This window comes from Macaca thibetana, chromosome 20 (assembly GCF_024542745.1).
Source record: "Macaca thibetana thibetana isolate TM-01 chromosome 20, ASM2454274v1, whole genome shotgun sequence".
Classification (NCBI taxonomy): domain Eukaryota; kingdom Metazoa; phylum Chordata; class Mammalia; order Primates; family Cercopithecidae; genus Macaca; species Macaca thibetana.
The window spans coordinates 23,495,053-23,521,635 of record NC_065597.1 but is presented as its reverse complement, the minus strand read 5'-3'; the positions used below and the strand labels follow the sequence as shown (position 1 = coordinate 23,521,635).

The 26,583-nt window shown below is 41.7% G+C and overlaps 1 long non-coding RNA gene across 3 annotated transcripts in view; it reads left to right on the top strand.

Moving 5' to 3' along the window:
* LOC126943999 (uncharacterized) overlaps nucleotides 1–9,770 on the top strand; it is a 56,083-nt gene extending 46,313 nt beyond the window's left edge. For all 3 annotated transcript variants that reach the window (XR_007721930.1, XR_007721929.1, XR_007721928.1), the window contains 2 exons: nucleotides 130–325; nucleotides 1,329–9,770. This is a non-coding gene — a long non-coding RNA (uncharacterized LOC126943999). The remainder of the gene's footprint in view (nucleotides 1–129; nucleotides 326–1,328) is intronic.
* Nucleotides 9,771–26,583: the final 16,813 nt, after the last annotated feature.

Here is a 26,583-nt window from a genome sequence, read left to right as displayed (position 1 = left end):
AGAAATCATGGAATCCAGGGCCTTTCTACATCTATAGAACTCAACATACATCAGTCAAATGTGTGTTTCCTTATCACGTTTCTGCACAGCCCCACCCCACTTTTTTATGTGAATAATCTTTGATTGTAGGGATTATGGTGACTTATGGTGACAACCAAGAACAGGCTTCAGAAAGAAAGCAGCTGTGTTGCTATGGCCAAATTGAACTTCCTGAGTCAGCGTCCTCACATGTAAAATGGACAATTCTATTGAAGGAAATTGAAGGTCTTACCCACTCCATCCAAGGAACTGATGAGAGAACCCCAAGAAGGTTGCATAGAATGAAGTAAGAGTCCATTTTCTGTTGATGAAGCTGAGGGGTTTAGAGCTCTGGGATTGGTATTTTCTAAACTTCAAATTTGTATCTGTGGCCTGATATGGACAAGTTCAGGTACGGGGCAATAGGAAAGTGTATTTAAAATGTGACTTGGAAAAGATAAGGCAAGTGGCTGCCAAGTTGCTATTTCTATGTAGAAGACAATGTTCCCATCAGTGTGAGGCTTCTCCCTCACTCTCACACTCACACGTCCAGCAGACATCACCCTCTCTCCATCTTTTTCAAACCCACATTCCTTTTCTAACATGACAGCCACTCTGATTGACTGTGGTCACTGATACCTCTGCTTGGAGCTTAATGAAATGGTATTCTCATTTCTTCATGCCCTTATCCATGAATATTTACTGTGCAACTGTCGAATGCTGCATGCACACAGGTGATAATAATGCACCAAGAGAGGCTTAACTGCACCAACAGACGTTTTTCCAGGATTATGTGAGAGCTTGGGAAAGAGGATCTTCATTCAGACTAGGAGGCTCTGGGCAGGGTTCAAGGACAACTGTTGTTTCTGTCTCTCCAGCACCCCTTTCTTTTCTCTGCTGATAATGAATCTCTTTCTTGTGAATAAATCCTGCATGTTCTGAGTGGGGCTGACTCAGAAAACCCTGGGAACAACAGTAGGCTTGTGACCCACACCAATAAGTGTGTCCTTGGGAATTTTATGACATAGCCATTGGCAGAGACTCATTTAGCCAGGGTTGCTAATGGGATGGAGTGTAAATTTGGGGTGGCCACTGGCCATCTTTCTTATCATTTGGAGAAAGTCTGCCTATGAATGGAACATATACTAGAAAAGATGGAGAGACACTCCACCACATCAATCTAAGGTCATTAAAGTTTTGTTGCAAAGATTTATGTCAAAATAAAAAAATATACTCTTATATTTTAGGATGGATTTTAATAGCGTGGTGGTGTAATAGTGTAACAGACTAGTGTTGCTCTTCTGTTACAGTGAGAACACTGCCTTGAATCTGCCTAAGAATGAAACCAAAGAACAGAGGAAAGCAGACCTAGGAGAAGGAGGGAAAGACAACATCCCAATAATAGCATTCAAGTTTCTGGATCCAAGCATGTCTGCTGCTGGACATTACTCCTGGTACTTCTTGTTACATGATCCAGTGAATGGCAATTCATGCCCTCCTCTCCCTATACATTTCCTCCATTTTTTGCTTAAGGTATTTTGAGGTAGATTTCCATCGTCTGCAAGTACAGAAAGATTTCTGGAGTAGATAGCACTTCAGCTGCATCTTGAAGGATGAATAGGAAATTCTCAGGTGAAACAGGGATGGAACTGAGGTGAGTAAGACTTTTCAGGCAGAAGGAACATATAAACAGCTTAGGGAGAAATACTCTAAGGAAAATATTTATATAAAATAACTATACAATGGGCATTTCCATTGGCTCGGGCTTCTCACTTAGAAAAATACTCTTGACTCTCTATAGCTATGGGTTCTACATCTGTGGATTCAAACAACTGAGGATCAAAATATTGGGGGGAAAAAGGATGGTTGTGTAGGTACTGAATACTTGTGGAATTTTTGTCCTTGTCATTGTCCCCAAACAATACAGTATAGCAACTATTTACATAGCATTGACACTGCATTGGGTATAAGTAATCTAGAGATGACTTAAAGTATACAGGAGAATGTGCACAGGTTATATGCAAATCTATGCTTTTTAAATTATGCTTTAAATTCTGGGGTACATGTGCAGAACGTGCAGGTTTATTACATAGGTATACACATGCCATGGTGGTTTGCTGCACCCATCAACCCATCATCTACATTGGTATTTCTCCTAATGCTCCCCCGCCTCTAGTCCCCCACCCCCCGACAGGCCCCGGTGTGTGATGTTCCCCTTCCTGTGTCCATGTATTCTCATTATTCAACTCCCACTTGTGAGTGAGAACGTGCAGTGTTTGGTTTTCTGTTCTTGTGTTAGTTTGTTGAGAATGATGGTTTCCAGCTCCATCCATCTCCGTGTAAAGGACATGAACTCATCCTTTTTTATGGCTGCATAATACCATGCTATTTTATATCAGAGACTTGAGCATCTGTGGATTCTGGTGTCCATGGCAGGGTCCTGGAACCAATCCCCTATGGATACTGAGGGATGACTGTGCAACTATAGAGTGGCCATCATTCATTTGTAAACAGTACTCACAAGCCTGTGTCTTTCTAAGTGAAATCTGTGAAGCAATAATGAATTGGGAAAACACTAGCTCATTATGTAGATTCAGTTGCTTTCTGCTTCTATGAAGTTCTAAGTGTGGTAGTCACAGGAGCAGCAACAGAAATACTACCTTTAACAAGAATTTCAGTGTAATCTATTGGGGTACACTCACAGAAGTTAGGAAATCAATCATGTTTACTCTATGCTCTTATTTGTTCAGATTGGCTGATAAGTTTTTCTGTCTAATTGCTTATGAATAATGGAACTATTTTCAGTGGATCCCTGCCATTTTACAAAAACAAAACAAAACAAAACAAACAAAAAAACCCTCAAATACTAATCGATTTTTTAACCAATACTGATACTAAATTTAATGCACCTGAAATTAAAATGACTCATTTACCTGGTTGATCAGTGATGACTAAAGCATAAGCAATTTGAATACATAATTCTCCTTCCTTCAAGTGAATCCTTTTTTCCTCTTCTCTCCTACTGAGTAGATTTACCCACCCTTTAATGCTCATTTCCACTTCTATTTTCTCCAAATAGTTGCTTCTGAATACTGCAATGGAATCAAGCCCCAGAATGTATTCTCTTCTGAATACATGCTTAAGTTTACCCAACACCCTTGGTACTACCTGTTGGCTCTTTATGAAATTAACTTGAATTACAACTTAAGTTGGGTTCCAGGTGTACTTGGATGCAATGTGTGGAGCTTGGGGAGTTTAATCCCCATGTCTTATCTTTTGATTGCAGATCAGATTCTGCTTATAACTCCCTAGGAATCCCATCAATATACTTCAGCCCTTTATGAAAGGTGTCTCCAGGCATTGTAGTTTCTTGAGATGTTAATAACTAATATGCAAAAATGGCTTTGTGATGAAATACAAATATGTTTGTGGGAAATTTTACATTCAATAGATCTCCATAATGCAGGACTTATCAGAGCCTTTAATATACCTTTGTTTCTTTCCAAAAGGGGGATATGGTACAAAGCACTTCACATATTATCTACTGGCCCATTTCCCATAGGAATACTAAATTCCTTGGTTTTCTGGGGAAAACTGTGTTTTTTTTTTTCTTTTTTTTTTTCTGTCTTTGCTCACTAAGTGACTTCTAGAAATGTCTTTCCATTGCAGATACCCATTTCACTTGGGGGGCAGAGTGTCTCAGGCATCTAATTTTACAATAAGAAATGATCTTGACCCAAGAGACCATGCAGGTCTGCTGTGACTTTCCAGTTCTCGCTCTTTCTTTAAGATGTGTCAGCGGCCGGGCGCGGTGGCTCAAGCCTGTAATCTCAGCACTTTGGGAGGCCGAGTCGGGCGGATCACGAGGTCAGGAGATCGAGACCATCCTGGCTAACCGGGTGAAACCCCGTCTCTACTAAAAAATACAAAAAACTAGCCGGGCGAGGTGGCGGGCGCCTGTAGTCCCAGCTACTTGGGAGGCTGAGGCAGGAGAATGGTGTAAACCCGGGAGGCGGAGCTTGCAGTGAGCTGAGATCCGGCCACTGCACTCCAGCCTGGGCGACAGAGCGAGACTCCATCTCAAAAAAAAAAAAAAAAAAAAAAAAAAAAAAAAAAAAAAAAAAAGATGTGTCAGCAATTAACATTGAAGGAATTTATTTCACTAAGTGCTGTATGTTACAACCTCATCTACTAGAAAGGTCCTTTTTTCCTCCTCAAATCTTAGTCCAAAAGGAGGCCAACTGTTTTTGCCTGCTAAATACTCCCAGTCATATTTGAATATAAGAATAGTTTTTAAATATGTAATTCACCACGCCTACCCCTATTTCTATGTATGCTTAGAGTTGTGCTCATTTTAAGGTGATTCATGAAAAGTGATTTCTGTCCCTGTATTTCAAGATGCCTGGAAAGACTGTTCATATCCTCTTTCATCCTTAGAACTGGAAGCTCTGGGAGTCATGATGTAGAAAGGCTTTGAGCTTTGGAGCAAACCCAACTTGAATTTGAATACCTGCTCTGTTTCTTAATAACCTCATGGGTTTGGGATAGTCTTTTACCTTTCTGAATCTCATTCTCTTCATCTACAAGATTAGAACATTAGTACTGTCAACATAAAAAATAGAGATGGATCTCCAAGCAAAGGATTTATTTTGGAATAATATATGAGAAGTAGAATTGCAATTTGAGATACATAAACCAGGACAGCCCCTAGATGTGTCTGAAGAACAAAGGGAAAGGCCAGGGTTGTATTGGAGGAAAGGAAGAAGGTTATGTAAATTATTTTGAAAGGAAATTCATTGGTACTTACAGGAGCTGGCGGGTTCTGACTGGTGAGTGGTAGCAGTTACTAGGTAAAACTTAAAATCATGAAGTTGTAGCTGGCTGTTGTGGTTTTGGATTGGGCGGGCGAGATAATTCCTGGAGTAGGTGTTTGTGACCTGAGTGTTTTTCCCTATGGCTCCTAGACTCTATTTTAGGAGTGACCAAAATGGCTCCATTTTGCATAATCATTTTTCACAGCACCCACCCACCTCATCATAAAGTTGTGGTCTTCCTGTGCTCTCATCTTTGCAAGCTGAAATAACGTGATGATTGATATGGTTTGGCTCTATGTCCCCACCCAAATCTCAGGTTGAATTGTAATCCCCACGTGTTTGGGGAGGGACCTGGTGAGAGGTAATTGGACACATGGGGGTGGTTTACCCCATGCTGTTCTCATGAGAGTGAGTGAGTTCTCATGAGATCTGATGGTTTAAAAGTGTGTGGCAGTTCCCCATTTTTTTTCTCTCTCTCCTGCCACCATGTAAGATGTGCCTTGTTCTTCCTTTGCCTTCTGCCATGATTGTAAGTTTCCTGAGGCCCCCTCAGTCATGTGAAACTGTAAGTCAATTAAACCTATTTTCTTTATAAATTACCCAATCTTAGGTAGTTCTATAAAGCAATGTGAAAACGAACTAATACAATGACCCAGTGCCAAGTTATTACCCTGAGTCCACCTATTCCCCACATTGTTTGAAATTGTGCTTCCTTCTGCAGATGAAACTACTGTTTTCCATACCGGTGTGTCCTCTCTGTTCAATTCAGTACACAGACCTCTTTTATTACCAGTTTTTCTGTACACATGATGTCCACAAGCTGTAGATATCATATAGATATTTTAGAATCTCTCAGGTCGGTCGTGGCCTGAGATAAAATCTTGTATTACTTTGTTGAAGTGAGTTAACACTGTCTGAAGCTGGGTCATGTATTCTTTTCTAAGATTCATGTTGGAACAGCCTTAACTACAAAAAAGAAAAAAAAAAAACAATTGAAATGTATTTTCTTAGTCTTTATCCAAAGTGTCACAAACCAATTCCTAATATGATCCATTTTTTTTTGTTTTGAGAAATTTATTATAGCTTTTCATTATGGAAAAATTCAAACATACAAAATAGAGATAATATAATGAAGTCTTACGTACCCAGCACCCAGCCTCAACAATGACCGATTTGTAAGCAATCTTATTTCATTTAGATCTTCTACTTCTTCCTCACCATTAAATTATTTGGGGACAAAGCTGAAACATCTCGTCATTTCATCTATGACTATTTTAATATGTACATTTCTAAATGATAAAGGCATCCTATAAATATATACCCACAATGCAAGTATCACAACTAAAGGTTAAAAGGAATTTTGTAATATGTGAACCATTTTGAATGGAGGAAAAAGACAAAAAAGTATGTAGGAGTTGAGGTTCATTACTGAGACTCTTTGGACTGATAAAATAATGACCCAAAAGCCTTGAACAATGTATGATCTTGATCTTCACCCCATCTGCAGATTAGAAGAATCTGGAAAATTCTAAATCATGAAAAGAAAAGAAGTCTATGGAGGGACCATGTAGTATTTCCAAGCCTGTGCATGGGGGATGTGGTTTGCACCCCTCTGCCCCCAGCAAAGGTTACAGGGAGCTGAACATTTCTGGAGACTTATAGACATACTTGCTGGGTTCCCTTGAGCTGCAATTATTTTTTTAAATGGGGTCTTGCTCTGTTGCTCAGGCTGAGGTGCAGTGGCATGATCACAGCTCACTGAAGCCTTGACATTCCTGACTCAAGCAATCCTCCTGTCTCAGCCTCCTGAGTTGCTGGGACCACAGGCAAGCACTATCACACCTGGCTAATTTTATTTATTTTTTATAGAGATGGGGGTCTCACTATGTTGCCCAGGCTGGCCTTGAACTCCTGGGCTCAAGCAATCCTCTTGCCTTGGCCTCACAGAGTGCTGGGACTACAGGTGTGAGCCACCGCACCCAGCCTGAGCTGCAACTTTTGACCCTGTCGCCAATGTTAGTAATCACTGTATCATTGACAGAAGGTGATTCCTTCTATTTTAGAATCAATAGGGTTGCTGCAGTATGGATTTTAGACTCAAATGGGAGAACTGGTATGTTTATGATATTATTATTCCTCCAGGAACTAGCAACAAGGTAAAAAGGAAGCTCTTCAAAATATGTCCTAAGTGTGCTACTGAGGACCAGTAAGTATACCCAAGTGGCAACATTTCCTATCAAAACGTGGCAGAATTTCTTTTTTTAGAAAAGTGCGAAGTTAATTAGCACCTTATAGGACCTTGTTATGGCTCAGAACGACTTTACATCTGTTGATAATTTAATCATTATAAATGTGACACAAGGAAATTGAGCTTCCCGTTCTGTTACATAATGTAAATTGACAGTCAGTTAATACTGCTCAATAGCTTGATGTCATTAATAAGGTTGTTTCTTAAGCTCATAACAAATATCAAGTTGTTTTCTTAGTGGGTTAAGAAAATAGATTCAACACTTGACAGTTTTGAGATGTGACATTGCCCAGGGCATGTCTGTTATGCTTTCGGAATTTGTAGGCTGCTGATAGAGATCATATGGGCACTGATCTCTGTTTGAGGTCAAGAAGGTTCTAGAAGCACATCCTATAGGGCAGGACAAAGAGCTCTCCAGCCACTGCTCTCCCAGGTTGTCTTTAGCTATTGACAAGGGGTGAGGGAAAGGTCCTGTTCTGCTCAAAAGGACTTCTGCCTGGAAAGTGTGGGGATGCATCTGAGGTCTCGCCATGTGGTGTGAAGGAAGGAGTGCTTTGTGAACAAAGCCACAGGCTGGCCTCCTCCTGTGCATCCACAGCCTTTCATAATCAGGTCCTGGGATCCTCTTTGATCAGAACATTTTGAGAGACATCCCCTGCCCTGGTGTCCCAGCAGAGCAGCACAGGGAGGGAAGGAACATACAATGCCAAAACAGCATGAACCACATTCCCACTCTGAGCACCAACCCAGGCAACTGGTGCTAACTCACAGAGTCAGCCTGCATGGCCAGCTCTGTGATGCCTTGGGATGACGCTTTGTCTCTTTCTCTTCCCACAATGTTGTCCTTAATCCTCAATGTTGCATGGAGCCATTGGCTTCTCTCGATCCATCATTTAATTATATTTTTTCCTTTCAGACATCCCATTGTAGGTAAATGAAGGAAAGCTCCCCACCTCTTCTAGGTGGGGTACAAGTGTGTTGAGAGTTAGTACAAAACCAAAATTGACAAGGAAATGAAAACCAAAAACAAGTCAACAACAAAAACATAGAGAAGGCAAGGGCTTTAGGCTAGCACCAGGGAGCATAACAGCAAAAGATTTGGGTTGGATGCAACAGAAAGATTGTCAAGTTTTGCAGGCTTCTCAGGAGACTCAGGCATGGAGACTGAAGGAGTTTAGGGAAAGGATCTGACATCAGGAAGACTGGACCTGCAGAGAGCGTATCTGAACACAGACCACTCCATTTTTGGAGAGTGGGGATTGGAGCACCTGCCCTGGTGGATGGGGGTTCCCAACTGAGATGCTGGGGACAGAAAGCCTTAGGGAGGCGACAGGTAAACCTCTAAGAGGCCAGCATGGGGCTGACTCTGGCAGCCCAAGGAAAGGGACAGGAGCTGGTAATTCTCAGGTTGGCAGCCCGAGGGGGTCCTGGACACTGATTACCATGGAAGCAAATGTGTCCACAGCTTGGTTGTAAGGTGGGAAGAGTAAGTCAATCCTGAAGCAGGTGTAAGATGTGGCTGCTAAGTGATCAAATGATGGAAAATGGACTCCAAATCTAACTTGTTTTGTGTTCTTGAATAAGAAATTGCCTAGTTTGAACTATATATTTTTTTCTTCTTAGTACATAAATACATGGTAATGATAGAAAACCAGAAACTTTCATGATAAAAATAAAGAAAATATAAACAAAATCCCCCTCAAATTTGTAGTATATATAGATAAATCACTATTGTAACTTGATATAGGTTCTTTCTCTCCCTCCTTCTTTCTTCCTTCCCTCTTTTATCTTCTCTCATTGGGCATGTGTGTGTGTGTGTGTGTGTGTATATATAATATAAACATATACTACATTTCATTTTGTATCAGACTTTTCCTTCTTAATGTTGAAGACACCTTTTTATGTATCTGCACATTATTTTTGATAGCTGAATAGTATTCACTGTATTAGTGTATTCAGTCTTCATTGTCGAACAATTGACATGATGCTCTAATATTTTCTTTTGCTCAGGACAGCAGGACATTTGGGGATTATATTCCCTGAGCTGTACCTCTAATAGTGAGCCTCTGAGGTCTACTGGGGTAGAAATGAGGAAGGCTTCCAGAGACATAGACTCTTGGAGTGGGAAGGAAACATGGTTGAAGTTTTGCAAAATTTTGATCTAGTTTCATTTTGTGTCATTTATAACGACCTCACCCTTGGGTGGTCCAGCCACTATGTGACAGTGGCTAGGAATCTTCTGTGTCTGAAAGCCACTGATGAGCTTGTGAAATACCCATCTGATATGGTTTGACTGTGTCCCCACCCAAATTTCCTCTTGAATTGCAGCTCCCATAATCCCAATGCTTCATGGGAGGGACCAGGTGGGAGGTAATTGAATCGTGGGAGTGGTCACCCCCATGCTGCTGTTCTTGTGATAGTGAGTGAGTCTCACAAGATCTGATGGTTTTATTAAGAGTAGTTCCTGGCTGGGCGCGGTGGCTCAAGCCTGTAATCCCAGCACTTTGGGAGGCCGAGGTGGGCGTATCACAAGGTCAGGAGATCGAGACCATCCTGGCTAACACTGTGAAACCCCGTCTCTACTAAAAAAATACAAAAAACTAGCCAGGCGTGGTGGCGGGCGCCTGTAGTCCCAGCTACTTGGGAGGCTGAGGCAGGAGAATGGCGTGAACCCGGGGGGCGGAGCTTGCAGTGAGCCGAGATCGCGCCACTGCACTCCGTCTCAAAAAAAAAAAAAAAAAAAAAAAAAAAAAAAAAAAGGGGTAGTTCCTCTGCGCATGCTGTCTTGCCTGCTGCCATGTAAGACGTGACTTTGCCCTTCCTTTGCTTTTCACCATGGTTGTGAGGCCTCCCCAGCCATGCTGAACTGACTCAATTAAACTTCTTCCCTTTGTAAATTACCCAGTCTTGGGTATGTCTTTATTAGCAGCATGAGAACAGACTAATACACCATCGTAAAATATTTTTCTATGCAATGATCCAGAATCTGCTTTAGAACATGAGATCTGGAGTCTGATAGACTGAGTCTGCAGTCCTGGACAAAAGTCCTAACCTTTTAGTCTCTCTGTTTTCCACATCTGTAAAATAGGTATGATAAAAGAATGTGCCTCAGACTGTTGCTGGGAATAATAAACAAGATAAAGCATGTGGAGCATGTGACAGAGCTCAGTAAAACTCAGCCATGATCACAATAATGGCTGTATGTTATCACAACACGGCACATATTTGACCCCTGCTATGTGACAGCCCCGTGGCACATAAACGTGCTGCCTGAGTCATGGCCTCTATCTCAGTCTTCTCTTGTTAACCCTAATTCCCTTGTTTTTCAGAGGATAGCAGTTCATGTCCTTCCCCCAACCCAACTCTCTTCCCTCTATTTTTACCCATTTTGAATGGTCTTAAGATCTTCTCTTCATCTTCTTCATCCCCTCTGTAGTTCCCCAAAGACCTACTTTAGTGACATGATGCCCAGTGGGTTCCCCATTGTGTATACAGGGGTCTTCCCTTCCTAGAGCCTCGATTCCATTTCAGCCTCAGGAGACACAGGTGGAGGAACATTTCTGTGCAGATGAATTCTGTTTAAAAAGAAGCAAATGTGAAACATAAGGTGTTTTGATGTTCATTATCACTTGCTTCCTGCTTCCCACTTAAGGACAGATTTTGATGGAATTATCAGTATAAGAACATTCTGAAAGTGGAAATTACCCACTGAACTTCTTGAGGGCAGAGACTGTACCTTGCTCTTTTTTTTTTTTTTTTTTTTTTTGCCTCTCTAGCTCATGGAAGGCACTATTGTATTTACTGTGTATCAAGCTCTTACTAGGTGCCAGCTGGCATACAAAGTACCTTAAATGCACTTTAAATCTTCCAACAACCCCATGAAGGAAGTTGTTTTACCACTACCACTTGAACTGCTGGGGAAACTTGGAACTCAGAGAGATTAGGCGAAATATCCAAAGTCACACAGTTGTTAAGATTTGGGATTTTAGCAGGCCAATAGATAAGGATATTTTCCTATTATCACAAATTCAAAATTAATTGACAGATAGATATAGGAGTCAAAGAGATAAAGACTAAAATATTGCCTTTAGTATTTTAAAGCTGGCTGGAAAATATGGTCATAGATTTATGGCCAGCGGGGCTTGTTGATGAAGAAGTGGGGCTTCTTCTTTCCTTCTCATGAGTTGAGATTTTATGAGAGGACAAGCAAGGTACAAAAGAAAGTTAGAGATTGAAGAGCAGTTGACTGCCCCACATTGATTTGGGTAAGGGGTGGGATATGGGGAGTAGGAAAGAGAGGGGTCAGCTGTGCAGACAGAAGGATAGGAATTATTATTCATATTTCCGATAAAAGTTAATATTTTACATCATGACCCCTTAAATAAATAGATCATCTTATTCCATTATGAGCTTATTTCCATTAAGTAGATTGGCTTTACCTAAATAGAGAGGCTTTACCTAATCACCAAACATGGACCAATGAGCCCCCACATTCCAAGCTCACTCCTTTATGGGCAGCACAAGAGGCTAAGACCCTCATCCACGGAAGATTCTTTGCCAGGGGGACACAATTCCAGGGGAAGGAGGGTCGTCCACCCATCCTCCATGTAGACTTGAACCCAGACCCTTCTGACTTCAGGGTCTGACTTCAGGGTGCTTGTAGTTTTCGAAAGGCTTCTCTGTTTCTCAATGGTTTGTTTACTGAATGACTTTGATTTCCTCTACAGAATATCTTAGAAATGAAATTACACAAAAAAAGTCTTCTTTGGAGACTTTTTCACACATCAGGACTTGTAAGACAATTTAAATACTTAGTATATCTTTGCTTGGCAGAATTCCTGCTCTCCACACAATGTGTAACTGTGCCAGCAACCCAAACCGTTTTGACAATGCGTATAACTGGAGCCATTTGCTAAAAACTACTAAGTGATCAACAAGGTTAACAGATTTTCTAGGTTTTCCTTTTCTGACCAGCCATCTTGTCCAGCTTGCTCTCTTTCTCTCATTGGAATAGATCAGACAGAATGGTGTCTCATCTCTAATTAAATTCTCATCTTTGCCCAGCTGTTTCAAAGGGCAACTGTCTTAAACCTTTGAACTTTATTTGTAATACAAAACTTCAATTAGATAAAGGACAATAATTAGCAGATCTTTTATCTTTGGGTATAATTAAATCTTTAAGAAGGGATGTTTTAATCAATGAAATGTAATGACAAGTTCATAAATTAATTAATCCCACCAATGGAGACTTGGCAGTAATCAATGGATCTTTAAAGAGGGCCTGGGTGAGGGGACATAGCTGTGGGAATAGAGATGCTCAGTTGAGTTTGGGGTAAAGATTCTCATTTATTAAGGATTAGCTGGCTCAAAAGATGATCTATTTGTTTTAGGGGAAGTCATGTAAAATATTAACTTTTAATGGGAGAGAAAACCTTCTTCTTGCAAGTTTTTGCTTTTGAAACTTTCTTGTTAGAGATCTCAACTCAGATTAGAGCTGCCAATGTATATTCATACCCTCCTGAAACTGCTTGCCAATGTACTGATTGGGTAGCTAGACAGAATTAGAGAAAAAGCAAAACCGAAGTTGACCGCCAGTAGATGTTTCAAGTATTTTCGTCTAAAACAGGACTTCGTAAACTTTGATCTGCTTGCCAAATCTGGCTCATTGCCTGTTTCTGTAAATAAAGTTTTATTGGAACACAGTCACACCCATTTTTTTTCCTGTGTTGTCCATCATCATTTCATATTTCACAGGCAGAGTCAAATAAGTATCCAGAGAGACTATGTGATTCACAGAGGCTCAAATAAATACTCTCTGACCCTTTTCCTGAAAATGTTTGTCAGTCCCTGCTCTAAAACATTGAGGAGTTTGGTAAAATCTAAATTCAATATAGCACTATGTAGACAGTGTTTATTGTAAGACTATGAGCTAAGTACTTAAAATATGAGGTTTTATGTAGACAGTGTTTATTGTAAGACTATGAGCTAAGTACTTAAAATATGAGGTTCTGGGGCTGTAATAGCCTCCTAATCAGGTTCCTGGTATTCTTGTGTGCCCCATCTATCTGGGCAAAAAGCAAGGGAAGACTGATTTGGATGGTGGTGGAGTGGGGAAAACTGGAACATGCAAAGGCCCTGTGGCAGAAGGGCATGCAGCTCATTAAAGGGGTAGATGGAAGGTTCCAGTAGCTTAGCAAGCAGAGTGAGAGGGACAGGCTGGGTGCAGAGGCCAGAGGTTCAGCAGTCTAGTACCCTAAAGCCCATTATATTAGTTTCACTGCATAAATCCAACTACGTCTCCTTTCCTCAATTTACAACCCTTCAAGAACTTCACATCTCTCTAAGATAAAATCCCATAGCCTTAGCTGGGAGCCACAGCAAGCTTGTTTGGGGAAGGGGAGGGAGATTTGGAGGTTGGAGGGTGATGGGAAAGAGGAACGTGGAGATGGGGGAGCTGGTAGAGTTTGCAGGGATCCCTCCTGTCTCTGCCTCTGTCTTCACATGGCTTCTCCTCTGTCTGTGTACGATCTCCCTCTTCTTTTTCTTTGAAGAACACTAGTGACTGGATTGAGGGCACATCCTAAATCCAGAATGGTTTCATATTGAGATCCTTAATTATATCTGCAGAGACCCTTATTTTCAAATAAGATCCCATTCATAGGCAGTGGAGGGTTAGGATATGGACATATATTTTTGGGGGGCATAATTCAACCCTCCACCAAACAGGATACATGACCTGCTTTTTCACTTAAGACCAATGCATGCTTTCTTCGGGTAAAGGATTGGACCAGAAAGGCACAAGTATGGAACCAGGGGAGTCCGCTGAGAGGCTGCGGCAACCCTCCAGATGCAAAATGACAAATCCTACTTCAACACAGTGGCTGTGTGGCAGGCAGGGGTTGGGGCAGGTAGGAGTCACTGCTTAGTTGGGATATATCTATGGCCTGGGAGAAATTAACCAAGGTGGGTCTTTTGCAGACTTGGGGGTGATTTTTTTCTATCCCCCTACCTCCTTTGAAAGGGTATGCAAAGAGAAGGGCTCAGAAGATCAAGGAGACACTAGCTTACGGAAGGATTAGACCCAGCACATGGAAGATGCTCGATATATGCTCAACATAGCTGGTAGAATAAACATAAGCAAGGGAATTATTCAGCAGAGTTCTTCTCTGACTGTGTTTGCTTTGGGGCAAGGTTGCAGGTCTCCCTTTTCCAAGATGTTTTGAAAAATAATAATACCCATTTGAATGGGGCTTAGAGTTCCTTGGCAGGAAGACATTGAACTCTTGCAAATATTACTATTATTTCTGGAGCCAAATTTAGCAAGGACGGCTCTGCCTTTAATTACCGGTTGATGCTGAGTTGTACAGGCAAATGATTACATGCGCAATTAGTTGTTCCCACAAGTAGCCAATTATGGGAACAATTATTTAAGAAAATTGTGGCTCCTGCTAAAGGGACTTTACATCGTAGCCCCAAAATACATTTCTGTATAAAAATTCCTTTATTGCTTGTATTATTATTTTTTTCCTATCTCCTGGGCTGTAAGAGAAACAGCCCTTGTGGTCTCATTTGTGGGGAGAGAGAACTGTAGACAACCAAGCCTTTGGGGTACTGTGAGACTCGACAAAGAGTGGGGTTTGGAGTTGGAAGCTCTCCTAGGTCTCACTCCAGAGGCCATGTCTTAACCCCAAAGATGGAATCTAGAAAAAAACTTAGGACTCTGGATGGTTGATAAGGGAATCACTTGGAGGCCTGTAATGACCTACAACTCAGCCATATGTCACTGTTAACTCAATTTTTGCTTGTGCCCATCAATAGAGTTTTCTCTGCCTCTCGGTAACTGCACTTCTTACCTAGACCACCTCTCATACCTGAGCATTGCTGACTCCTCCATGCATCCAGGTTGGCATAACACCATAAGCTTGCAGAACCAGATGGGTCATAGGCATTGCCTGGTCTGTCTGACTCATTTCAGAGATGGTACAATTGAGACCCAGAGAAGCAAAGGACTCACCTGGTGGACCAGCTGAACCATGACCTCCTCTTGCCTGTCTCCAAAGCCCTGGCTCTTTGCACAAGGTCATGCTGGCTGCTGAGGGCACCAGCTATGGGACAGTGCAACCATCAGCATGTTGTGACTGTTACCATCTAGAGGCAGCCTGATGTCTTCCTCTATGTCTGATACACGCTAGGAACCATGTGGAGACAGAGTTGGAAGGAACTCCAGAGAACCTTCTAGTTTAGACCTCTTTTTCTATCTAAGTGGAATTTGGAAATTTATTTACCTAAGATTACTCTTTCCCTTTGAACATTTCTCATGACGTAGACCTTAAAACCTCCAAGATTCAACCTGACCTCACTCAAGTAGGAGAAACCATATATTCAAATGCCACTGTTTGGGTTGGTCCATATATACCCCGTTTCCTGCCCCCAAATAGAAAGCATGCTTTTGAGTTATTGTGTTAATTGGATTCTAGTATTGCTCAATAGTCAGTTTTTTTTTTTAATTTTATGCACAGTGCCATCTACTATTCTACCTTAATGTCTTAGCTGACATGATTGGCCTTGATTGTTCAATACTCTGCACTAGTGTTATATTCACATCCTTACCAAGGCCTCATGATGGGTGAAATTTACTTTCTGGCGCCTTGAATTTGGGTTTGGCAATGTGATTTGCTTTGGCTGAAGGGTTGCTGGCATAAGTGCTGTGAGCAGAGCTTTGGAAAATGCTTGCACACTTGGGCATGCTCTTTTGTGACCCAGTGACCCAGCAGGAAAAGAACATGCCAAGGGCAGTTGCTAGGCCTTCATCCCTGAGCCTGAGAATGAGGCTGTGGAATACAGCCACTCCCTGGAATAAAAAACCTGTGGATTAGACTTGGACTGCCTCTGCAGCCCAGGTCCCACATCCTGGATTGTAGCCCAGCTCAGATGAGTTGACGCTGATTTGTGTATCTACGAAAATAAGAATAGGCTGGTGTGGTGACTTATGCCTGTAATCCCAGCGCTTTGGGAAGCCAAAGTGGGTCGATCACCTGAAGCCAGAAGTTCGAGACCAGCCTGGCCAACATGGTAAAACCTTGTGTCTACTAAAAATATAAAAATTAGCTGGGCATGGTGGCATGCACCTGTAATCCCAGCTACTTGGGAGGCTGAGGCAGGAGAATAGCTTGAACCTGGGAGGCAGAGGTTGCCGTGAGCTGAGATTGTACCACTGCATTCCAGCCTGGGCAACAGAGTGAGACTCTGTCTCAAAAAAAAGAAAAAAACAAAAAAAAACACCCCAGAATATACGATTGCTGTTTTAAGCCACTGAGTGCTCGGTTGGTTTGTTATGTAGAAATGTTTTGGCAATAGCTGACTGATGTATTCCATATTGCATTTTGATTAACATTGAAGGGGATTAACATTTAGACGATGTCTAAAAATAAACTAGGAGAATAGGAATTAACAGCATAGGTGAGGTGGGCAACGTTTGAAAAAAAAGTATCAAGTATATTTGGAACTAGGCAATCAAAATGCTATGGATCTACAATTTACTCAGTTTTAAGATATTCTAGGGGTTTTCCACAAAAGTAAATTTAAGACAATATTTTTCAAAATAAAGGCCTCATGGAATAAACCAAGGAATGCATGGATCAGAATTTTCCAGCCTGTGTGAGAGGGTATAATATATGGACTATATCCTTAGTCACGCCATTCCTTCGCCACCGTCTGAGCCTCCAGAATGAAGGAATGGATGGGTAATTGGGACGTGGCCATTCTTTCATGTTAGCCTCATTGCAAGTATCTCTCTGCACAAGAAAATTACTTTTTGAGCTGTTTTCGGAGAGTAAAAATATAACAGGTAGTTAAAATCCAGCTGTCATTTGTTTTTCTCAAAAATGAAAGAAACAGCTAGCCATATTTTGTACTTCTCAACTGGCAATCTGATAAACTCACGCCTGGAAAGATTCTACAGCATTTTTGTGTTACCTTTCAAAGGCCACCTAGTGATCTTTGCTAAGTAAGGTGAATGTGACACATGGCTCCACTAACTGCTCCCATTGGCTGGGTAGGGTTCTATGCTTTTTCTGGAATCATGTGGTCAACTTCTGAAAAGACAGGCTCTTTTCTTTATCAGAATGAAAATGCAATTTGTTCTTCTGAAGACCATAGCTCAAGTCCTCCTTTTCCTATGACATTGAAACCTTTTGGTTCTGAAGATGATGGAATTAAAAGATGTGGCTTCTTTCTCACTAGTTGTTTTATTGGTTCTCTGTGTTGTGAGTGATAAAAGCACATTTTATGGTGGCTGTAAGGTCCTGGGGATTGTAGGTTGAACTAAGCTTTAGGATGGGTGCTATGACAAAACACAGAAAACGAGCATTGATTTTTTTTTCCCCTTCTGGAAACAAGAAACTTGGATTTCAAGTGAGAACAGGATTCCTGAAAGACTCCAAAATGAACTAGAACACCACTGGCTTCAGAGTCCAGGTCTTTCCTCTGCTACTAGCTTCCTGAATAACCTTGGCCAAGTCACTCACCTCCTAGAGGATTCAGTTTCCTCCTCTGCATAATGAGAACAATGATCTTTCCCTCAGCAAGACTGGACTCCAAGTCTGAACTATGTGTATGGAAAACTCTCTATACATTCTTTTTTTTTTTTTTTTTTTTTTTTTTTTGAGACAGAGTCTCACTCTGTCACCCAGGCTGGAGTGCAGTGGTGCGATCTTGGCTCACTGCAACCTCTGTTGCCTGGGTTCAAGTGATTCTCATGCCTCAGCCTCTTAAACAGCTGGGATTACAGGCATGCTCCACCATGCCTGGCTAATTTTTGTACATTTAGTAAAGATGAGATTTCACCATTTGGCCAGGCTGCTCTCAAACTCCTGACCTCAAGTGATCCACCTTTCTTGGCCTCCAAAAGTGCTAGGATTACAGGCTTGAGCCACTGCACAATGCCGATAATTTCTTTTTCTGTTTTTTTTTTTTTTTTTTTTTTTGAGACAGGGTCTTGCTCCATCACCCAGCTGGAGTGCAGTGGTGAAGTCACAGCTCACTTCAGCCTCAAACTCCTGGACTCAGGTGATCCTCCTGCCTCAGCCTCCCCAGTAGCTGGGACTACAGGCATGCATCACCACATCCTGCTAACTTAAAAAAAATTGTTTGTAGAGTCAAGGTCTTACCATGTTGTCCAGGCTGGTCTTGAGTTCCTGGCCTCAAGCCAGCCTCACGCCGTGGCCTCCCAAAGTGCTGGGATCACGAGTGTGAGCCAGCACAGCCCACCAAGAAAATGTTTGAGTTGAAAGGAAGGACTCTGAGGCTGCTGCTTTAAACCTGAGCTTCCTCTTCTATAAAGTGGATTATTGTATTTCTAACTCATGAAAATTAAATGGAGATGAAATGAGCTAGTTAATTAAATAAGGATTATTGCACTATTAGGACAAACAGAATAATGGTCCCCCAAAGATGTTCCCATCTTAATCTCCAGAACCTATGAAAATGTTAGCTTACATAACAAAGGGGAATAAAGGTTTCAGGTGGAATTAAGGTTGCTGATCAGCTGACTTTGAGATAGAGTATCCTGAACCATCCAGGTGGGCCCAATGTAAGAGATAAGAGATTATCCTGGTGGGCTCGGTGTAAGAGACAGGAGAGTATTATGGACTATCCAGGGGGGCCCAATGTAATAAGGGTCTCTATAAGTGGAAGAGGGAAGGGAAAGAGAGAGCCTGAGAGATCTCACTGTGTGAAGTCTTCAAAGTTACCGTCTTTAACGATGGATAGAAGGTCACGAGAAGGAATGCAGCTAACTTCTAGAATTGGAAAGGAAAGGCATTGATTCTCCCTTAGAGTCTTCAGAGGGATTGCAGCCCTTCCCATACCTTGATTTTATCCTGGTGAGATTCATTTTCAATTTCTGACCTGTAGAACTGTAAGATAATAAGTGTGTGTTGTTTTTAGCTATCATAATTAGAAAAGTAATATGCCTTGTCAGCACTCAGGGAGCATCCGTGATTATTGCAGTGACCAATGCAGTTCCTTTTATAAGTAAAAATGATTTTTATACTAATAGTCTCATCAAGTTTTGAATTACATTTCTGTTGGCCAGATGAATTTTCAATTGGTTGTTTTGAAGTAGTTTTGAAGGAGAATGCATGGATGATACTGTTTCTGAGATGATATGGCTTCTGAGAATTTCTTCTTATGGCTTACCCAATAAAATAATCGAGTTTTAACCATTACCCTGTCAAAGCTATAGATATTTCTTCGTTGTTTTTTGGTATTTCGTATACTGCAGAGGAAAAGTCTGATACCTGCCTTAATTTTGGTTTCATCATAGTTGCTTTTTTCCCTTTGCTTGGATTTTTATATAACTCATTTTATAATTTTTGTTATTGAAACATTTGCTAAGATCAGTCTGATTGAAGATTTTTTTCATGGATATTACTTGGAGTTCAGACTGATCTTATTGGCATTATCAGTATCCATCTCCCCATCCCCACCAGCCAAGTAAACTCTGACTTAGATAATGTCTTTTACTCCAGTTGTTCTTGTTGCTTTTTCAGGAAACCCTAATTCCTGGGTTGGATTCCTGGTTGTTGTCTTGAAATTGTCATCTAGTTCCAGTTCTGACTTTTTAGATGGAAGTGAAATAATTGACATGAACAGTCCCTGCTTTCAGGGACAGTCATCATTTCTAGTTTGTGGAGACTACACCTGTAGGAAACCATGAGTCACCTCTAGACCTCCTAGCACTTACGTCTTGTGATGTTGTTTTCTGGGTCTCGAAATATCCAGTCAGTAGTGAGAGGTGAGTCTGGTCCAGGAGAGCCTCCTTGGATGTCTTAAACAGCAGTGTGGACACAACAGAAAGATGTTATTTTTGGTTGCTTTTTGGTATAGACTTTGCTTTTCTGAACGATGGGAGCCCATAGTGAGACAAGAATTTTCTATCCACGTTCAGAAGAGAAACTTTGCACTGTTTCCTACAGTATGGGATACCTATCAAATGTGCTTTCCCTTTTCTATTCCTTTAGCCTTGTAGATAGGGGAAATTTATCAGAGTTATTATCACTTGGCTGACTTCATTTTGCAGGATTTAAAATTTTCATGTTTTCTCCATAAATATTCTGGTGGGAGGTTGGGAGAAGCTAGATCAAGATTTCCCAGGAGAATATTTTCAGGAACATTTACCGTGTTTGTTACCTGAATCAGGCATTATTCCAAATGCAATATATTTGGAATTGGAGATACTATTTCAATTTTAAAACTGAAGAAACCAAAATTCAGAGAAATAAAACAAGTTGCCTAGGCTGGCAGAGCAAATAACATGGCTCAGCTGGGTTTGAACCCAAGTATTTTTGACTCCTTGATCATTTCTTTGCCCCACAATGTAATTTTTTTTTTTTCATGGAATGAAGCCTTTGGCCTTTTCTCACCTTCATGAATAAACAGATGAGTATTGAGAATGAAGTACCAAATGGCATTTGCAGCTGCTTTGGGGGAACGTGAGCATTATTCATACTTGCTGACACCTCCCATTAACTCATCAATCAATATTTTGAAACAGCTATCCCCTGTCATATCAATAGTGTAAAATTCAATTGAAATTCTACTTATAGATAGATACCTAGCAGATACACATCCATATATGTGTCAAAAGGTATACACAAAATATTCACAGCAGCACCAATGGTAATAACCCGGAAGTGGAAACACACAAATGCCATCAGCAATAGAATGGATAAACAAGTCATGTGATATTCATACAATGGAATACAATGCAGGAATGAAAATGAACTACCACGATATGAAACAACATGGAAAAATCTCACATAGTATTGAATGATCAAACCAGACCAGTAAGATTCCATTCATACCAGTTGTTTATTTACTTATTTATTTTTTTAGATGGAGTTTCACTTTTGTTGCTTAGGCTGGTGTGCAATGGCGCCATCTCAGCTCACCGCAACCTCTGCCTCCTGGGTTCAAGTGATTCTCCTGCCTAAGCCTCCCGAGTAGCTAGGATTACACGCATGCGCCACCACGCCCGGCTTTTTTTTTTTTTTTTTTTAAGTAGAGATGGGGTTTCACCATGTTGGCTAGGCTGGTCTTGAACTCCTGACCTCAGGTGATCTGTCCATTTCAGCCTCCCAAAGTGCTGGGATTACAGGTGTGAGTCACTGTGCCTGGCCCATTTAGATCAATTTTTTTTTTTTTTTTTTTTTGGTCGCAGTCTTGCTCTATCGCCTGGGCTGTAGGGCAGTGGCACCAAGTCTGCACACTGCAACCTCTGCCTCCCGGGTTCAAGCGATTCTCTTGCCTCAGCCCCCAGGAGTAGCTAGGATTACAGGCGCATACCACCATGCCCAGCTAGCTTTTGTATTTTTTAGTAGAGACGGGGTTTCACCATGTTGGCCAGGCTGGGTCTTGAACTCCTGACTTCGGGCGAGCCTCCCACCTCAGCCTCCCAAAGTGCTGGGATTATAGGCACGAGCCACTGCGCCCGGCCCTATATCCATTTTTTAAAAAGAGGCAAAACTAACCCATGGTGGTAGAAGTCACAACAGCCGTAGACTTTTGTAGAACTTTTGTGGAAAGGAAGGACAATAACACATAGATAGTACAGAGGTGGCTTCTTGGTGTTGTTAATGTTATGTATCTTGAATTGGGTGTTTTTATACATAGGTGTTCCCTTGTGATTTGTGTACTTTTCTGTTTTTATGTTAAACCTCAATAAAAAGTTTACAAAAAAGGGGATAAAATTCAAGAGACTCATTTAAATTTTTGACTTTCAGCGACATTTAACTTTATTGAATACCCATTTTTTTTTTTCCTCTCAATGTGGCTCTTCACTTGGCTTCCCCAATGCCATCCCCATCTTCCTCTCTGATCACTATTTTTGTCTCTTGCTGGGTCCTCCTCCTCCACCTATATTTTAAAAACTCTTTATTTTGACTTACAAGAAAGTTGCAAAAGTTTTACAAGGGAATTCCTCTCTGTCCTTCATCTATCTTCCTGGAATGTTAGTATTCTACATAACCGTAGTGTGATTTTTAAAACCAGGAAATTAGTATTAACACTCGTCACTGATTGGCAGATCTTATTCAGATTTCTCCAGTTGGTTCACTCGTGTCTTTTGCCTGGTTCAGCATTCGTTTCAGGATTCCACATTGCATTTAGTCATCATGTCGTCTTAATATTCTCCCATCTGGGACAATTCTTCCATCTTTCTTTGTATTTCGTGACTTTGACAGACTTGAAGAGTACCCACTTGTTATTTTGTAGTGTGTCCTTTATTTTGGGTTTTGCTGATGTTTGCTTTTGTTTAGACTGAGGTTATGTACTTTTGGCAAGAAAATCACAGAAGTGATGCTGTGTCCTTCTCAGTGCATCAAATCAGGAGACACATGATGTTACTATGTCTCGTTGTGAGATTAATTTTGATTATTTGGCTAAGGTAGCATCGACTTTAAAACTACTGTTTCCCCTTTGTAATTAATAATTACCTCAGGGGAAGATTCTTTGAGATTATGCAAATATCCTGTTTTGAATCATACTTTTGCCCACTAATTTCAGCATCTGCTGTTGATTCTCTACCTGCCTTTTAAATATGAGAGTCCCTTAGGGCTTAGTCCCAGACCTTCTTGTCATTCTCCTTCCTCCATAGGAAAGTTCATGCACTCCACAGCTTCAGGTATGATCTAAATGCTGCTGACAGGTGCAGCTGCATCTCCAGCACAGTCTCCATGTTTGAGAACTCCATGTGGATGCGCCCCAGGCACCCCATCTCCCCCTCACTGCCAGACTCATCTTGTGATCCCTGACGCATGGTTCCTCCCACCCCGCACCCCGTTCCTCTGCGGGGTTCCTCCTCCCATGCCCCTCCTTCTCGAGGCTTCTCTGTTTCATCAGCTGTAATGACCTGCACCCAGTTACTCGTGTTAGAAAGCTGGGAGTTACGTTTGACAAACTTCTCATCTTCGTTCCCTCCATTCAGTTCACCACCAGTATCTGTTGACTCTGTCTTTTTCATCTTCTCATTTCTTTCCATGTCCCACAGCCAATACCTAGTCCAAGTCACAGTCGCCTCCACCCTGGACTGTTGCTTTACCTTGTAACTGGTCCCTTGGTTCTTAGTATTTTCCTTCTAAGATACTTTCTATGAGGCATCTAATGCAGTTCTATTTATACCTATTTTTTTTTTTTTTTTTGAGACGGAGTTTTGCTCTTATTGCCCAGGCTGGTGTGCAATGGCATGATCTCGGCTCACTTCAACCTCCCCCTCCTGAGTTTAAGCGATTCTCCTCCCTCAGGCTCCCAAATAACTGGGATTACGGGCGCCTGCCACCACACCCAGCTAATTTTTTTTGTATTTTTAGTAGAGACAGAGTTTCACCATGTTGGCCAGGCTGGTCTCGAACTCATGACCTCAGGTGATCCGCCCACCTCAGCCTCCCAAAGTGCTAGGATTACAGGCGTGAGCCACTACGCCCGGCCTATACCTCATTATTATTATGTAGGAAATATCATGGAAATCAGGGTGACCCATACTTTGAGTTATTATACAGGTATTGCAAACAATGAGCTAGTTATATACCAGGGGGAATTCGGGGAAAATTGAGTGAATGAATAAATGAATGAATGAGAGGGAAGCAAAAGAACAACTTTCTCTTTCCTGGTATTCATGGCTCCAGGTGTACCTTGCCTAGGACTGGGACTAAGGGAGGTAAGGGAAACACTTGCTCCAAATGCAAAATTTAAGGGGTCACTAAAAACACTCAGTAATGAAGATAATATTTTAATGCAATATTTTAAAAATTTAATGGCAAAATATCCATGTTCAAGAAAACATCAACATTTAAGTAAAGACAGGGTCTTAAGATCACTACTCACCTCACCTTACCCTGGCCCTCTCATTGTTAATGGAAGAATTCAGCTCATCAAATTGGGGTCACTTAGAATAGGACTTCACTAGGGGAGGGAGAGTGACTCTGCCCTTAAGGGGACAGTTGGCCATATGTGGAAACATTTTGGGGTATCATAACTGAGAGGGAGGGATATGCTATTGGCATCTACTGGGTCGAGGCCAAGCATGCTACTAACACCCCAAAATGAACCATACAGCCTCCCACAGCAAAGAATCATCTGGCCAAGGTTGAGAAACCCTGCCTTACACATATTTAAAAAATATTGCATCCTTGTATTTAAAAATTTTGCATAACTGGAAAGAATATATCAAGAAAAGTTTGACAGAGTAGTAAACAATCTATGAGCAATTGGGATATTCTTTTTATTTTTATTTTTCTGTTGAAATAAGAGTCTGGGGAGTCTATAAAGAACTATTGTGTTATTTCTGCTTCTCAGATATTGAATTTCCCACTTCACACAGGTGTGCTGGGCTGAAGGAAGACCAGGGACTCAGTGGTCCAGGAGATCTGTCCTGCATCTTAGTGGAGAGTGACCACCCCGTACCCACTCCCAGCGTGACTGAGGTTGAGAAACAGGCTTCCTCGGGAAGACTCATTCAAAGGCCATTGACTTGTTTCTTAGAAAATAGGGCTCCTCGCTCAAGTGAATATTTGGTGACTGGTCTTTGGAGAAATGGTTCTCTAAAAGCAGAGCCTGTCTTTTGGTGTACTTGTTTTGGCTTATTTATTTTACTCCCTGCCCATCTTCTTAGTTCATAACATCATCTCTTCCTCTTCTTGCTATTTTAGTCTTAGGAGTGGGAACAGTTTTCCCCTGTTGCTGATCCCAAGGGGCACCCTATTGTGTATTTGTTCCCTGATCCCTGCCCATGCCTTGTATGTCATCTTGTTATTTAGGCCCCTTTTTTGTTATCTGAGCATCTGGGTTGAATTTTCTTGCTGCAAGTATCCTGATAGACAAACCCCTCTTCTAAGCTATGGTGACTCCTCTAATTTTATTTCCTGATCCCCCCCGTGTTTTTCTATTATCTTACTTGTGCTTCCAACTAGGCTGAGTTCTCCATGTCATTAGTGGGTGACCACGGGCAGGGCTCTGCGACTCCATATGCCTTTGCTTTATAATCTGGTAAACCAAGGTCATAATTATATGGCCTCTCTACCTCACAGGGAAAAGTCCAGCTATCTAAAGAAATCACGTGTGTCAGAGAGCTTTGTAAACTGTAAGGCACCACACAGAGCAAAACTCCTATTACTCTTCCAATTGCCGCACATTTACACCAGGTACATCTGCTTTTGGAATCCCTCTCCTGTGAATCTTTAGTGATGTAGGAAGGACATCCCTTCTTACATTTGAAAGACAGATTCCAAGGCACTGTTACCTTGAGGTAGGTTGGAAAAAAGGCTAAATCCTGGAAATAGTACATGTGTCCTTTGCACAGTTCTTCCAAGGGCCGGAGTGGTGAAATGTCTTCGTTATTCATTAATTTAACAGGCATATTTACTGACAAGCTCACATGACCTGGCCCAGGGATATGTAGCCTGGTACGTTAATCCACTCGGGCTGCCATGACAAAATACCATAGACTGGGTGGCTTAAACAACAAAAATTTATTTCTCACAGTTCTAGAAGTCCAAGATCGAGGTCCAGCATGGCCTCTTCAGAGAAGGTCCTCTTCTTGGGTGGCAGACAGCTGTCTTCTTGATATGTCTTCACACGGTAGAAAGAGAAAGAGTTCTGGTCATTTCTTCTTCTCCTTTTTTTTTTTTTTGATGGATTCTCGCTCTGTTGCCCAGACTGGAGTGCAGTGGTGTGATCTAGGCTCACTGCAAGCTCCGCCTCCCCGGTTCATGTCATTCTCCTGCCTCAGCATCCTGAGTAGCTGGGACTACAGATGCCCGCCATTACGCCTGGCTGATTTTTTTTTTTTTTTTGGTATTTTTAGTAGAGATGGGGTTTCACCATGTTAGCCAGGATGGTCTCGATCTCCTGACCTTGTGATCCACCTGCCTTGGCCTCCCAAAGTGCTGGGGTTACAGGAGTGAGCCACCGCATCTGACCGGTCATTTCTTCTTATGAGGGTGCTACTCCCATCACGTGGGCACCACCACCGTAACCTCATCCAAAAGAAGTAGTTCCCAAAGGCCCCATCTCCAAATACCATCATATTGGGGATTAGGGCTTCAACATGCCAACTTTGGGAGACACAGTTTAGCCAGAGCACCTGTGGACTCGGTATCTCATCACCTGGGGAACTTGCTAAAGTGCCAGTTCTCACACCCACCCAGAGATTCTGACTTGGTACGTCTAGGGTAGGGTGAGAGACTTTTGTATTTCAATATACATGCTGTGTGTATCCAGTGTAGCTGGTTTCTGGAGCATCATGTAAGAAACTGCAGAAGTGACTTAAGGGTATGAGACTCAAGTTAGACAGGCTTGTGTTTTAATTTTGGCTGTCATCCTAGCTACTTGGGTGACCTAGCCTAGGGTACCCTGCATTGTCTCCGAGGGACTTAGTTTGTTCATCTGAAAAATGGAGATACTGCTAGCACCTTAACTCCTCTGGGGTTGCTATGAGGGTTAATTTTA